The following is a 15290-nucleotide window of genomic DNA, read 5'->3' on the forward strand; positions in this document are numbered from 1 at the left end:
TCGCTTGTCGTCGATGGTAGCGCCAAGGTAGTTGACTTCATTTGACCAGTCAACGGGGCTGCTGTTCACTCGGATGAAGCAGTCCGCTGGAGGTAGTAGATTAGGTGATGGTCGATGTTGGAAGAGGATGGCTTGACTCTTGATTTCGTTCACTTTGATTTTCTGGCCAGGTACGAGACGGACGCCGTTACACCTTGTTGAAGCCGTGACCGGTAGTGCCTGGGAGTCCGACCGTTGGCCACGATGACACTGTCATCTGCGTACAGCGCCAGGCTGCAGCCAGCAGGGAGTTGTGGAACATCGGAGGTGTAAATGTTATATAGGATGGGGCCGATGAGGCTGCCTTGAGGCACACCCGCTGGAACTTCGTGGAGCTCTGCCAGTTACCTGAAAGATGTACTCGAAACGTTCAATTTCTCAAATAATTTCTTATCATTCTCGTGAGGTATTTTGGGAAGTTCGCCTGCACCATCTTATGGACAAGTCCATCGGTGCACACGTTGTCGAAGGCCTTTTCCACATCCAGGAGTACCATGGCTGTGTTGTTATAGAGTGTCTTGTTCCGCTGAATGGTGTTCTCCACTCGGACTAGTTGATGGACGGTAGAATGCCCCTTTCGAAAGCCGAATTGCTCCGGTATGATGACGTGGTGTTCCTCGACGTGTTCCATCAGATGCTGGAGAATAAGCCGTTCGAATATTTTGCTGACTGCTGATAGCAGCGTGATGGGCCTGTAGCTTGAAGGAGCAGTTGGATCCTTTCCAGGTTTAGGAATAGGGATGACTTTCCCTGTCTTCCATCTGGTCGGGAAGTAGCTTAGCTGGAAGCATCGATTGAAGATAGCGTCGTTGCCGGGGGCCTTCATATTCTTGCCGCGCATCACTGCTGCACGTACGTCATTTTCGGTCACTTGACCGACGAACTGAGCATCGTCGACTTGCTCGTCAAGGTGGTTGATTGTTTGTTGCACTGTATCTTCGTGGGGACTCACCATGCCTGCACCGATGTTGTGTGCTTCGTTGAGTTTTTTGGCGATAGCGTTGGCCTTCTCCGATGGGCACACCGATATACCTCCGGCGTCGTCTTTCAATGGAGGAACTACTGTTGTTCTTTTCTTCATGAGTTTGGCCACCTCCCAGAACGGCCTCGAGTAGTCGCTCAGTTGTTCGATGCTGTTGGAGAATTCGATCCCTAATCAGGCAGTTGAGGAAAGGAACTTTTTGTTTTTCCATGAGGAATCTGGTTCGCTGGAAAATTCTTCTGACTGTGTTTCGTTGCTGCATAATCTGCCGGGTGTAGGTATCAATCATGGTGAATTGTCGCCTAACCGGTACCCAGCGGATGCTAGCTTCTTCTGCAGTGTGCACGATTTCCTCGAATACTTCCAGTTTGTTGTCGATGGCCTCGATGGATGGCAGATCCATATTTTCGGGAAGTCGTGAGTCCACCAGGCGTCTGAAAACCACCCACTTAATCTCGTCTCATCGTCATCGGCGCTGTTGTTGGGTTGAAATTTAGTTCACACACTACCGGGTAGTGGTCAGAGCTCAGTTCGTGGTAGGTGACTCGTTTCGAGAGTGCCAAATCGGACAGGAACACGTTGAGGGTGGATGTTATTTCAGCTGGGAAGAGGAACGTTAGTTCGTCCGGAAAGTGGATGGTACACGTACCTGAGCTGAGGTGGTCTGCCAGGAGGGCACCGTTTTTGTTGCAGTTGTGATTTCGCCAAAGGTATGGCGCGCGTTGAGGTCAGCAGCCACCACAAAGTCGGTTCTGTTGTTGGTGAACTTTTGGAGATCTTCCGCGAAGAGTTTGGATGTGCCATTACTGTCTACAAATTGCCGAGGTATGTAGACGGCAAACAGCGTGATGTGCCCATGAAGAGCATGTATTTTAACGCCGATTGCTTCAATGATGCTTGTTTTCGGATGTGGTAGGATTTCATAGCGAATGCCATGCTTGATGATGACAGCCACACCACCACCACTTGAGTTGGGGCGATCTAGCCGGATAATGATGGCGCTCTGCGGGGTGAGCTCTGTACGGCGTCCGAGAATCAAATTCCTGAATAAGAGCGGCAACCCGTCTTATATAGATCGGCTGGGTTGTCTTTTCCCGGGACGTCATTCCACAGATGCCCTCCTGTCGATTCCTGGATTTTGGATACTCGATTGCCTATAAACGTCTTCCAGCTGGTGGGCGATGATCTCAGCCATTACAGTACCGTCGTGGAGCCTACAAAAAAAATATGGGACAATTACCTTCCTGAATAATTCCGTAGAAAGAACCGCAGCACAGAGTTCGAAACGCACGATGGTATGGCGGGTCTTCAATGGTGTTACCCTCAATTTCGCAGCCAGCAAGTGAAAGGAAAGATTATGGTGATCGTCTTCGGAACGCATGTACACACATGCATCGTAAGCGTAAGTGTAGCTGGGTGGTCGTTGCCCCGGCCACCGAGACAAATCGGAGAATTCGGACGTCACCCAACAGATGCAATTGATGATGAAACATTTTCCATTCATTTTGAAGCCTTGTTGGAAGTGGTTCATCCCACGCGTAGGACTTCCCGTTGATGGTCGTCAATGCTCACAAGCGTTGCATAAATTGCTTGGCGATGGATATTACCGGTCCGGCTAGGCCCAGTGGGTAATAGATCTACGTGATGTTCGACAGAACGTTTTTTCTCGTGCTTCGGTTCCTAGATCAGTCCGAGAGTGGTCACCGACTGCTCTTCGGAAAATTCATAGAAAGGCTGGATTGCCAGTTCATCCGAAGGGATTTCGGCCAGAACTGCCGAACTGTTGGAGGCCCATTTTCTCAATGGAAAACCAGCGGAATGCAACCTAGAAGTGAGCTGGCGACGAAGTTCAATGGCTTCTTCTGGGGTATCTGCATCACTGTTGAGGTCGTCCACATAAAAATCTTGAAGTACGGCTTTCTTGGCCATCGGAAAGTTCTCACCATCATCGTTGGCGAGCTGAACGAGAGTTCGAGTGGCGAGGAATGGAGCAGAGGATGTACCGTATGTAACGGTTTGAAGCTCGAACTTCGAGATTTGATCCGTTGGCTTGTTTCGAAAGAGGATTGTGGCAGTACATCTTTTCCACATCCGATACGACTCCCACAGGTCTAGTCTGGAATCACATTTCAATAGAAAGGAGATCCTCTTGCACGATTGGGCCAACGAGTAGGAGATCGTTCAACAAACCACCAGAAGAGGTACGGCAGGAGGCATCAAATACGACCCGTGCCTTTGTCTGGCCTTAAACTCAGGGTGATGTGCCTAGTAGTAGTGGTCCAGAGAATCGTTAACTGGATCGTCGAGGCGTCGCATATGGCCAAGTAGTAGGTAGTCGTCCATGAATTCATGGTGGCTACCTTAACTGCTTCATCACGTTCAAGGCATCGCAGACGACGTTTGGGACTCACCAAGTTGGATATGGGGATCCTGTGATTTTGGTATACCTTCCGTCAGCATTTCTAGTTGTGGTAGCTTGGTACAGTTCCTCACAAGCAGCTTTCTTCGCAGAGTAGATTCTGCCAGGCTCCACGGATTCTAGTTCCCAGAACCGCTCCACGATGGATTCTAGATTTCAAGTGGTGGCAATGTGGTAAACCGGAGATGTAGGTGGAAATGTACCGTACCAACGGCCAATGATAGCCCATCCAAAGACCGTCTCGAAAAGTACTGCAGATCCTTCACCGAGGATTATTCTGCCACTCTTCACATACTCGTGGAATTGCTCGATTCCAAGTAGCAATGGGACCCGAAACGTTGAACGTGGGATCAGCTAATGCGACGTTCGGAGGGATCTTCCACATAGAAATGTTGACATCCGTAGTGGGAAGCTCTGCGGTTGGCTTCGGTAGGACCAAGAACTCCAACTTGCTGGAAAACTGGTTAGCTTTGGAGTATACGGTAGATACGACGGATTGGGTAACCGATGCTGGTGATGGGAACTCTTACTCGTTACAACTGCAGACACAAATGACGAGCTATTTAGTTTCTTCGAGATAAAATTCGACTGCGAACCAGAGTCGATCAATGCTCGAGCGGAGTGTACTTTTCCGAATCGATCTTCAATCGAGAGTGCGACTGTGGACAAGAAAACAGCTGTTGGATAACTGCCATGGGCTGGAACACTCACCTCGGAACAATGACGGCAGGTGTACTTTGAATCGCAGTTCCGTGCAATGTGCGACGACTTGAAACAATTCAAACAAAGTTGCTTCTGGGAGATCAAATCTCGTCGTTGCTCAACGGTCACCCCTTGGAATGTAGGGCATTGGAACAATAGATGATTCTCAGAGCATGCAATGCAGGTTGGTGGATTTGAACGCGAACTTGTAGTAGCGGTGTTGCCTACCGCTTTCGAAGTTGGTAGCTGCCACCTTGACCGGTGCTGATTGAGCCCGATGCTGGATCTCCGGTGATACTGTTTGTAGAATTCGGACCCGCTGGTAGAGGAACTCGTTCCCCAATGTTCTCCGATTTAGCTGCATGCTCTTCCCAGGCTCCCAGAGTAGTGGAATCCATTTTGTAGGACAGCATGCAGACCAGTGAGATGTCCCACGTTTCAACTAACTCACCGAGCTTTGCCAGTGCATTGACGTGACGTAGGAAGTCATCCACAAGACTATGCGGATCCTGGGTAGATTTCTTCCGGATTGGGGCGAGATCATGCAGTGTACGATACAACTGCTTCCTGAGGAAGCGTTTATTATAATAACGCTTAAGTAGGGCCTCCCAGGTGGTGGCGTCATTAGCTGCCACAATATCCACCGTCTCGTAAGGTATACGTGCCTCGCCCTCTAACGACTGGAGAAGAAACTGCAGTTTTGCCACCAGTGGAGTTTCTTGGACGTCGTGCACCATCGACTTAAAGGGGTCACGAAATCCGAGCCACCGTGAATAGTCGCCATCCAACTTTGGCAGATCTATTTTAGGTAGCCGTAAATAGAAGCTAGTCGGTTGCTGCTGGATATCATTTTGGTGGATCGTGGAGTTCAGATCGAGCAATCGTCTGTTCATCAACCATCCCTTCGTCCCCACAATACGAAGTTTCGAATTCCCGTCATTCCTACAAGTGCTTAACCAATGGGACATCTCCATTGTCCATCTTTACGATTTCTAACTGAACCTTCACACAGTTACGGCAGGCTTGGTCCAGCAGCTTCAACCACACCGGAATTTGAGGTAAATCACGATCCTCTTCATAGTTCTCCACGAAAGCTTCGATCGTTTCGAGCGTGGAAAATAGCGACCGCCGAATCAATTTCTTGTCCTTCGCCTTCTTGACGTTATCCGAACGACTGTACTTACGCAATACGAACCGCACACGCGACAACACGTGGGTGCGACGGCACGTGATAAATCCTTCCCGTATCGAATCGAAACTCCTTCCCGACGTGTCCCGGAATCGAACGATGTACGTTTTTCAAACTACGACACTTGAGGAAAAATCGCGAAAACTATCCACCAGCAGTTATTGTTCTTCTTGCCGCACACCGGTTTGGACACGCCACCTTAGCATCAATTGCGGTCGATCACCTCATAACGCTTCACTACCCAGGCTTCAGTAAATGGCAAAGCAAGCTTCTTTGCTAACTGCCACCAACAATCGAACGATTTAACAATGCCGACTTGGATCGGCTTCGCCTGCACGCACAAAATGCTATCGTTCACCTTTACACCGAACTGGCTTGTTCCTGCCAACGTGGCCACAGATCACCTTCTGGTACCCGGAATGTTCTTCGTATCCGGTTCCAAGGAGCAATGATCGGACTATACACCCGGAATGCCGATACGAAGGCTTTCTTAATGGCACTACTGGCCTCTGGGCCCAGAACGCGTTCCACACTGGCACGAAACTTCGGCAAGCCTACATCCGAGTGCCAGTGTGCACCCTGGTCCTCCGGAAAGTTAGGGGGTTGGTGTCAGGCACTGTGCGCCAGCCGTAAAAAAGCATTGCAACGGAAAATCAGCAACAGAGGAATACGAACCGAGACCAACGGCAACGACCCCAGCGACGAAATAGAACTTGCGATTGAAAACTCGGCACGTGGAACTGTCGATCTTTCAATTTCATCGGGAGCACCCGAATACTCGCCAATCTACTGAAGGACCGTGGACTCGGCATCGTAGCGCTGCAGGAGGTGTGTTGGACAAGATCCATGGTGCGAACGTTTAGAGGTAATCATACCATCTGCCAGAGTTGCGGCAACACACGCGAGCTGGGCACAGCTTTCATCGCGAAATGCAGAAGCGCGTGATCGGTTGGTGGCCGATCGACGAAAGAATATGCAGGTTGAGGATCAAGGGTCGATTCTTCAACTTTAGCATAATCAACGTGCACAGCCCTCACTCCGGAAGCACTGATGATGACAAGGACGCATTTTACGCGCGAGTACGATCGCTGCCCAAGCCACGACGTCAAGATCACCATAGGAGACCTAAACGCTCAGGTAGGCCAGGAGGAGGAATTCAGACCGACGATTGGAAAGTTCAGCGCCCAACAGCTAACAAACGGGATTGGCCTACGACTCATCAATTTCGCCGCCTCCAAGAACATGGCCATACGTAGCGCCTTTTTCCAATACAGCTTCCCTTATCGTTACACCTGGAGATCACCACAGCAGGCGGAATCGCAAAACGACCACGTTCTGATTGATGCGCGGCACTTCTCCGACATTATCGACGTCAGAACCTATCGCGGCGCTAACATTGATTCTGACCACTAACTGGTGATGGTCAAACTGCGCCCAAACTTTCCGTTATCAACAATGTACGGTACCGACGCCCGCCACGGTACATCCTAGAGCGACTGAAGCAACCAGATGTCGCCTTAGCATACGCGTAGAATCTCGAGGCAGCGTTGCCAGAGGAGGGCGAGCTCGATGGGTCCCCTCTAGAGGACTGCCGGAGTACAGTAAAAGCAGCCATCACCGACGCAGCCGAGAGCACCATCGGGTACGTGGAAAGAAGTCGACGGAATGAATGGTTCGACGAGGAGTGCAGAGCGATTTTGGAGGAGAAGAACGCAGCGCGGGCGGTAATGCTGCAGCATGGAACCCGACAGAACGTGGAACGGTATAAACAGAAGCGGAAATAGCAGACCCGCATTTTTCGGGAGAAAAAAACGCCGCCTGGAAGAAGCGGAGTGCGAGGAAATGGAACTGCTGTGCCGTTCCCAAGAAACACGGAAGTTCTACCAGAAGCTCAACGCATCCCGCAACGGCTTCGTGCCGCGAGCCGAAATGTGCAAGAATAAGGACGGGAGCCTCTTGACGAACGGATGTGAGGTAATTGAAAGGTGGAAGCAGCACGTCGCTGCGCACCTGAATGGCGAGGAGAACGTAGGCACGGGAGACCAGCGCAATGGAGGAAACGACTACGTCAGTGCAGAAGAGGACGGAACTGACCCAACTCCCGCGGGGAGGGAAATTAAGGATTGGCCACCTGCCTGCACCGGATGATAGTCAGAATCTGGGAAACAGAACAGCTACCGGAAGAGTGGAAGGATGGTTTAATCTGCCCCATTCACAAGAAAGGCGACCATTTGGAATGTGAGAACTTCAGAGCGTTCACCATTTTGAATGCCGCTTACAAAGTGCTATCCCAGATCATCTTCCGTCGTCTATCACCTAAAATGACCGAGTTGGTGAGAAGTTATCAAGCCGGCTTCATTGACGGGCGATCGACAACGGACCAGATCTTCCCGTACGGCAAATCCTCCAGAAATTCCGTGAATACCAGGTCCCAACGCATCATTTGTTCATCGAATTTAAGGCGGCATACGACAGTATCGACCGCACAGAGCTATGGAGAATCATGGACGAGAACGGCTTTCCTGGGAAGCTGATCAGACTGATCAAAGCAACGATGGACGGTGTGCAAAACTGCGTAAGGGTTTCGGGTGAACTATCCAGTTCATTCGAATCTCACCGGGGACTGCGACAAGGTGACGGACTCTCATGCCTACTTTTCAACATCGCTCTAGAAGGTGTAATGCGACGAGCCGGGCTCAACAGCCGGGGTACGATTTTCACGAAATCCGGTCAATTTGTGTGCTTTGCGGACGACATTAATTAATTAATTTAGCTTTATTTAGGAGGCTTTCAGCCTTAGGCTGGTTCGCCTCCACTGCGGACGACATTGACATAATCGCAAGAACATTTGGAACGGTGGCAGAACTATACACCCGCCTAAAACACAAAGCAGCAAAGGTCGGACTGGTGGTGAGTGCGTCAAAAACAAAGTACATGCTAGTAGGCGGAACCGAACATGAAAGGATTCGTCTAGGAAGTAATTTCACGATAGACGGGGATACTTTCGAGGTAATGGAGGAATTCGTTTACCTTGGATCCTTACTGACGGCTGACAACAATGTGAGTCGTGAAATACGAAGGCGCATCATCAGTGGAAGTCGTGCCTACTACGGCACCCCCGCGCCAAATGTACCATGTACAGAACGCTAATAAGACCGGTGGTCCTCTAGGGACACGAGACATGGACTATGCTCGAGGAGGACCTGCAAGCACTCGGAGTTTTCGAGCGACGTGTGCTAAGGACGATCTTCGGCGGTGTGCAGGAGAACGGTGAGTGGTGGCGAAGAATGAACCACGAGCTCGCTGCACTCTACGGCGAACCCAGCATTCAGAAGGTGGCCAAAGCCGGAAGGATGCGGTGGGCAGGGCATGTTGCAAGAATGCCGGACAACATCCCAGCAAAGTTGGTGTTCGCTACTGATCCGGTTGGCACAAGAAGGCGTGGAGCGCAGAGAGCACGATGTTATGTGCTCAAGTTATTAACGAAAGAGAAAGTCGACGGACAGAATCGATCAATGTTACTTAGGACCTAATGCAATGTTTAGCATGAATTGTGATACAGGAGATAGTGAGATAAAGCTGGTTGTGCTGGATAGTAATCCTGACGATGAGGATGAGGATGGTGGTGGTGGTGCTGCTGTCCAGTAGCAGCAGCTGCGTTGGTTGTGCCGCCAGTCCATACCATTCGCCGAGCAAAAGTAACCGTCACGGATGCACTAGTATGACAAACTATGATCATGACCATTATTTTTAAAATGCCAGTTACTTTAGGGATCATAAAAATTATGTACCATGGGTGCCAAACAGTGCCAATGAGTGTGCCATGGTGTGCCGTACTGTGTTTTTGGCACATTGTTCTGAGTGAATAACCCCTTGGGGTGGCCCTTTACTCTCTACGTCACTTGACGAAATAAATAACAAATCTGAAATCCGATATAATAATGATAACATTTCACTGGCCACCTCCATAAATCAAGCATGCCATTCATTCATTCGTCCTGCCGGCCTCTATTCAGCTGCTGCCAAGGCAGTACAGTCTCCGAGTAGGGAGAACCGCTACACTACTTGTGTGTGAGGATTTGGGCCAGTTCATTTCCGCTTGCGTACATATGCATGTCCCGTCCATGCAAAAGCACACTGGCACCGTGTTTACAAAGAGATGCACCTTTCTGGCCCTGGTGAAGCTCTCTACGTTGTATAGCAATAAAGTTGTTTGGTCCATAATTTTTGTGAGCTCGAGCGTTGCAGCTGCCTTAACAATGGGGTACATCTTTTGATGGGATCTGGCTTCCTCTCTGGGTCAGCTTTGGTGTTTTGCTTCAGTTTGTTCAAGGGAATTGAACAATTCCATGTGTTTTAATTTGTGAATTGCTCCCGGCACGTTGAGCTTTTCACCGGAGAAACATTCCGGAGGTATCTGGAATGTATTCCGCTTTCAAATGGACTTGCCATATAAACACAATTATGCTTACTAGCACGAGTTGAAATACGCTTCTTTGTTAAATAGTTAAATTCATAAAATAAATTAGCAATCCATTTCTCTCAAGTCCTCTCTTAAACAGCCAAAATTTGAATCATAACGAAGCAACCAATTTTCGTGATGTTTCATTAGCTCAAGCACACCCAAGCTTTCACTCTTCTCACTCGTTCACCGTCGTCCGTTACCAATAGCTACCAACAGGTACTGTCAGCCTGCTATTCTGAAACATCGTCAAATCTGTTCAACCCTTTCCGCATTCCTTCCTTCCGACCTCCGCTATTCACAAACTATAATAAATTCGATTATAGCAGCATAACCGATTATTCAGTAAAAGGATCGACCAACCACTCCTCCGATAACCCTCCGACTCTGCCAACCGGCATTCGAGGGGCCCTCTCGGTCGGTCCTATCGGGACGAAAGCGCTTGTCAAATATTTAGACACACTTCAATTTTCGGATCGAAAAGATTGGAAACAAATTGAAAAACGAGCTTCCATCGAGAGACGATGCTGAACCCGTGGTAGAAGAGACGAAAGGGGGGGGGGGTTGTTCCGCAACGGGGGGTAAAAGGGTAATTATATAAATTTTCCGAATGGTGACGATGAAAATCGCCACAGGAAGGACGAATTATTAGCTCACCGACTGTGGTGGCTCTGAGAGATTGGGTGGCTGATTTGGCAGCATTCTGCTACGATGTTGTTCACGATGACGATGATGATGATGATGTTTTAAATTAGCTTTGAAGAATGAGTTGAATTATCTGCTGATGTAGGTAAGAAGCAAACTTGCTGGAAATATATAATCCAGTCTAGCCTTAGTAATTTGCATTTCAATTTGAAGATTGCAATTAAAGGATTAAGGTAGCTAAAACTTTCTAAATTGCCATGGGATCACGGAATAACCATTTTCTGTGTCTTGAGGGCGATTTCAAATTGGAAATTTCGGACACATGTCAGCCATAGTAGGCGCATTTTAAATGTTCCACTTTCTATTTCAAGGCTTGCCACGACCACGAGTGAGTTTTATTGTATGACAGTAACCGGAAAATAATAGCCAAATAAAGGGTGTCCACAGTTACATTGTATCACTTAGGAGTACTCGCCAAAAATAAGTCTCATAACCGATTGTCATGAAATTTTCAGGGAATTTATATTTATTATTAGCTTGGTGTACGTATCTTTATTCTACTCTATTTCATCGCCAAATTCAAATGCTTGAACTTTCTTCTTAATTCCACCAACGGTCTAATCAACATTTTGATCTGCTTTCAACCATGATTTCAATCTTCCGCTAACGCGTTCGGAATGCAAATTTCAAATCTGCCGACATTAAAGGAGCTAACATCTATTAAAGCTTTTTACTGTAAATGCAGCCACGAACCACGCAATCGTGGGGTGTTAACTTATATCGCAGATAATTTCGTATTTGAGTAATTCGTGAGTGCGGTAGGGCATGATAAATCGGACAAATTAAATTTTTCCGCAAAAATATTATTACCAACGTAAATAACTACCCCTCCCCCCGATCAAAAGCTCCCGCAGCTCGCAGCCCGCCTACTTGGGAACAGTAATATTTCACTTCTGTCAAATACACACGCATAAACGAAGAGCAGGCGGTCGGAAGGTAGGTAGTCGAATAAATATCATGTGAATTATGAATTAATAAAGCGAACATTTAATTGTATCGAGTTTCGTGCGTCGGAGGAATGCCGCTTACACTGTAGGAAGGTTGAAAAAAAAAAACTTTCTGTTTCTGTTGTTCCCGTGGAAATTTAAGCAATTGAATCTCGGTTACCTAGGCTTTGTTCCATTTTGAAAATAAAAATGTTCGAAAATCCCTCTGTTGTTGATCGACCGCTTTTCAAGAAGTCAAAATTGACTCTTTTTCTGTCAGAAATAAGTCTGCTGGAATAGCAGATTAATTTGAAAATTTTCCATCTGTCAAATTTAAGTGAAAATTCACCAAATGGAATACAGCACTTGAAAATAGATTATCCCCGACGCAGGTCTGTTGTTTGTTTAACGCGATTTGAAAATACTGTTTTCAACTCAGTTTCAACATATGTACCGGAATTACACATTTCTATATTGAATATTTGCTTTTTTTGCCCTCTGTTTGACATCATAAATTTCAATGCAATCGGACGATAAAACTACATGCAATGTTTTTTGGTGGCATACCGCCTTTTTTTTTGCTTGCCTGAGGTAAACTGTAAACATCCAGTTCAATAAATTACCATAATTAGTCCATGAAGGCGTGCTGTTGGGTCAAGATTCACCGTAGTTATTTATAAATAATTCGCTTATTACTACCACATCTGATGGGGCAAGCAGTGCGGAATCATGAGCAAATAAATCCAAACAGCTCACCGCGATGTCAACCAGCGAATACAACCGACCTGATTTCTGCACGAACGTTGAGAAGAGTTTTGATGCGAAATAAGTAGTCACCTCAAAGATGTTTTTTTCAAAGAAAATATAACAGTTTCTTACACTGAGGAATCGAAACGACTGTGCAGCAGTTGACAATAGAAAATATTTATCCTCGCAAGTTTTTAGCTCTCGGGGCTATTTTCAAAGGTTTTCTGCCTCCGACGGAAGACATCTTTGCATCGCCTTCTTAAGGTATTTGGCTGTGCTGCCTTAATGTTAGTACCATTTGCTTCAATTCAGTGCCAACATTTCAAAGGGGCGTAATTGCTTTTGTAAACAATGGCTTTAGACGTCGATTTCTCGCAAATGAAAACCCACACCTCCAAATTACAAATGCTAGCTGATACAGGAAACATTCCTCTGCGTGCTGGTGTCATTCATTTTCATGAGTGAGCTTTCATTCGTGAGATATCGACGACTAAAGCCATTGTTTACAAATGCAATTACGCCCCTTTGAAATGTTGGCACTGAATTTATGTTTTCCTTCAACGAATGTGCACTGTTTGATTGAACTGGGTACACTGCATCGCTTTAAATGTCAAAACATAATACACTCTAACATTATATAACCCATTATTGAGTACAATTTCACCCATTTTGGAGTAAAGTAGGTTAACCCATTACATGGGTAAAAAATACCTGTTAAATTAAATCTTCTTTAGTCGCAAAGACTCTCACCCTCCCTGGCAGACGATTGAGCTGCGTAGGTTGAAGTCGACCAAGAGAGCAGCATTGAGAAGATTTACGAAGTATCGTAGGCTTCCTATGAAACATCACTACGTGAGGCTTAATCACGAGTATCAGCGAGCCAGTCGTCGATGCTTTCTGCGATTTCAACGAGGTATTCAGCGTAACCTTAAACTACACCCGAAATCCTTCTGGAACTACGTGAACGAGCAACGCAGAGAATCTGGCCTCCCATCGTCAATGGAATTGAACAGTGAAGTCGCTTCCACTCCGCAGGATATTTGTCGCCTTTTTTCTGACAATTTTGCCAGTGTGTTCACTGATGAGAGACTAAGTGACGACCATGTTTCCCTCGCAGCCAGGAACATCCCACTAAATGGTCAAACGCTGAGTGCAATTGATGTCAACGTTGAGATGATTTCTAACGCTGCAACGCAGCTCAAATCGTCCTTCAACCCTGGACCCGATGGAGTTCCGTCCGTGTTTTTTAAGAAACATATTGCTTGCTTGTTAACTCCACTTCACCGTCTATTCCGGATGTCTCTTTCCAGTGGTAAAGGGTGATACGGTCAAAATTTGGTCAATATCAACTTGACGTATTTCTTTCAATTTTGCATTTAAAAAACCTGAACACCCCTCATTTTGAAGGTGTGTGTGTGTGTAGAATGTTGCTCCTATTTTGATTTTGGAATTCACTCTTCAGTTGTCAAAATGCCGTCCAAGCAAGAAGAGCAGCGTATCAAAATTTTGCTCGCGCATCGCGAAAATCCGAGTTACTCGCACGCAAAGTTGGCAAAATCGCTAAAAGTTGCCAAATCAACCGTTACAAATGTAATTAAAGTGTTTGGGGAACGTTTGTCGACAGCCAGGAAGTCTGGATCGGGGGGAAATCGAAAACCGGAAGCCGCTGAGACGACAAAGAGAGTTGCCGGTAGTTTCAAGCGAAACCCTAACCTCTCTCTCCGAGATGCCGCAAATAAGCTGGGTGTATCGTCTACAACCGTGCATCGAGCCAAAAAACGAGCCGGACTATCGACTTACAAGAAGGTAGTGACTCCAAATCGCGATGATAAACAAAATACGACGGCCAAAGCGCGATCCCGGAGGCTGTACACGACGATGCTGACGAAGTTTGACTGCGTGGTAATGGACGACGAAACCTACGTCAAAGCCGACTACAAGCAGCTTCCGGGACAGGAGTTTTATACGGCAAAAGGAAGGGGAAAGGTAGCAGATGTTTTCAAGCACATGAAACTGTCAAAGTTCGCAAAGAAATATCTGGTTTGGTAAGCCATCTGTACCTGTGGCTTGAAAAGCAGCATTTTCATAGCTTCCGGGACTGTCAACCAAGAAATTTACGTGAAAGAGTGTTTGAATAAACGTCTGCTGCCTTTCCTGAAGAAACACGGTTGTTCCGTACTGTTTTGGCCGGATTTGGCATCTTGCCATTACGGTAAAAAGGCCATGGAGTGGTACGCCGCCAACAACGTGCAGGTGGTTCCCAAGGACAAGAACCCTCCCAACACGCCAGAGCTCCGCCCAATTGAGAAATACTGGGCTATTGTCAAGCGGAACCTAAAGAAGACCAAAAAAACTGCTAAGGGCGAGCAGCAGTTCAAGGCAAACTGGCTTTCTGCGGCGAAGAAGGTGGACAAGGTGGCTGTACAAAATCTGATGGCAGGGGTCAAGCGTAAGGCCCGGCAATTCGGATTTGGAAAAGCGGAAGCCTAACTGAATATTTTTCCTGAATTTTATACTAATTGAACTTGAAAAAGAAATTTAATTTGATTTTTTAAATAAACGATTTCACCGATTTACACGCGTTTTCCCTTGACCAAATTTTGACCGTATCACCCTTTATATTTCCATCCTTCTGGAAATGTGCACACATATTTCCTGTCCACAAAAGGGAAGCAAACGAGCCGTGGATAACTATCGTGGAATTACATCGCTGAGTGCTGTTTCGAAACTATTCGAGCTTGTTATTATGGAACCACAGACAAACAGACGTAACACTTCATTGTGTATCTTCGTCCACGCATTTAACGGTTGATTTGAATATTATCAGTTCCGCGAACTACTCGCCACAGCGCTGGCATCGGATCACTTTGACGTTTCTATACATTCTATAGAACTTTTATGCAATATTGTTTACGATTGAGCGAGCAAGCTTGTTTTCCGCGAGAAGCCCGAGAGATGTCGTTACTGAGGTCCTATGTTTTGAGATACTATGTTTTCAAGAAAAACTTTTTCTAAGAGTTACGTCTGTTTGTCTGTGATGGAACCGTTGCTCTCTCACAGCAAGCAGTATCTGAGTACTGATCAACACGGGTTTACTGGCGGTCGCTCTACAACCACCA

This window comes from Ochlerotatus camptorhynchus, unplaced genomic scaffold, assembly GCF_037179485.1.
Source record: "Ochlerotatus camptorhynchus isolate MF236.1 unplaced genomic scaffold, CSIRO-AGI_Acam_v1.1 ptg000102l, whole genome shotgun sequence".
Lineage (NCBI taxonomy): Eukaryota > Metazoa > Arthropoda > Insecta > Diptera > Culicidae > Ochlerotatus > Ochlerotatus camptorhynchus.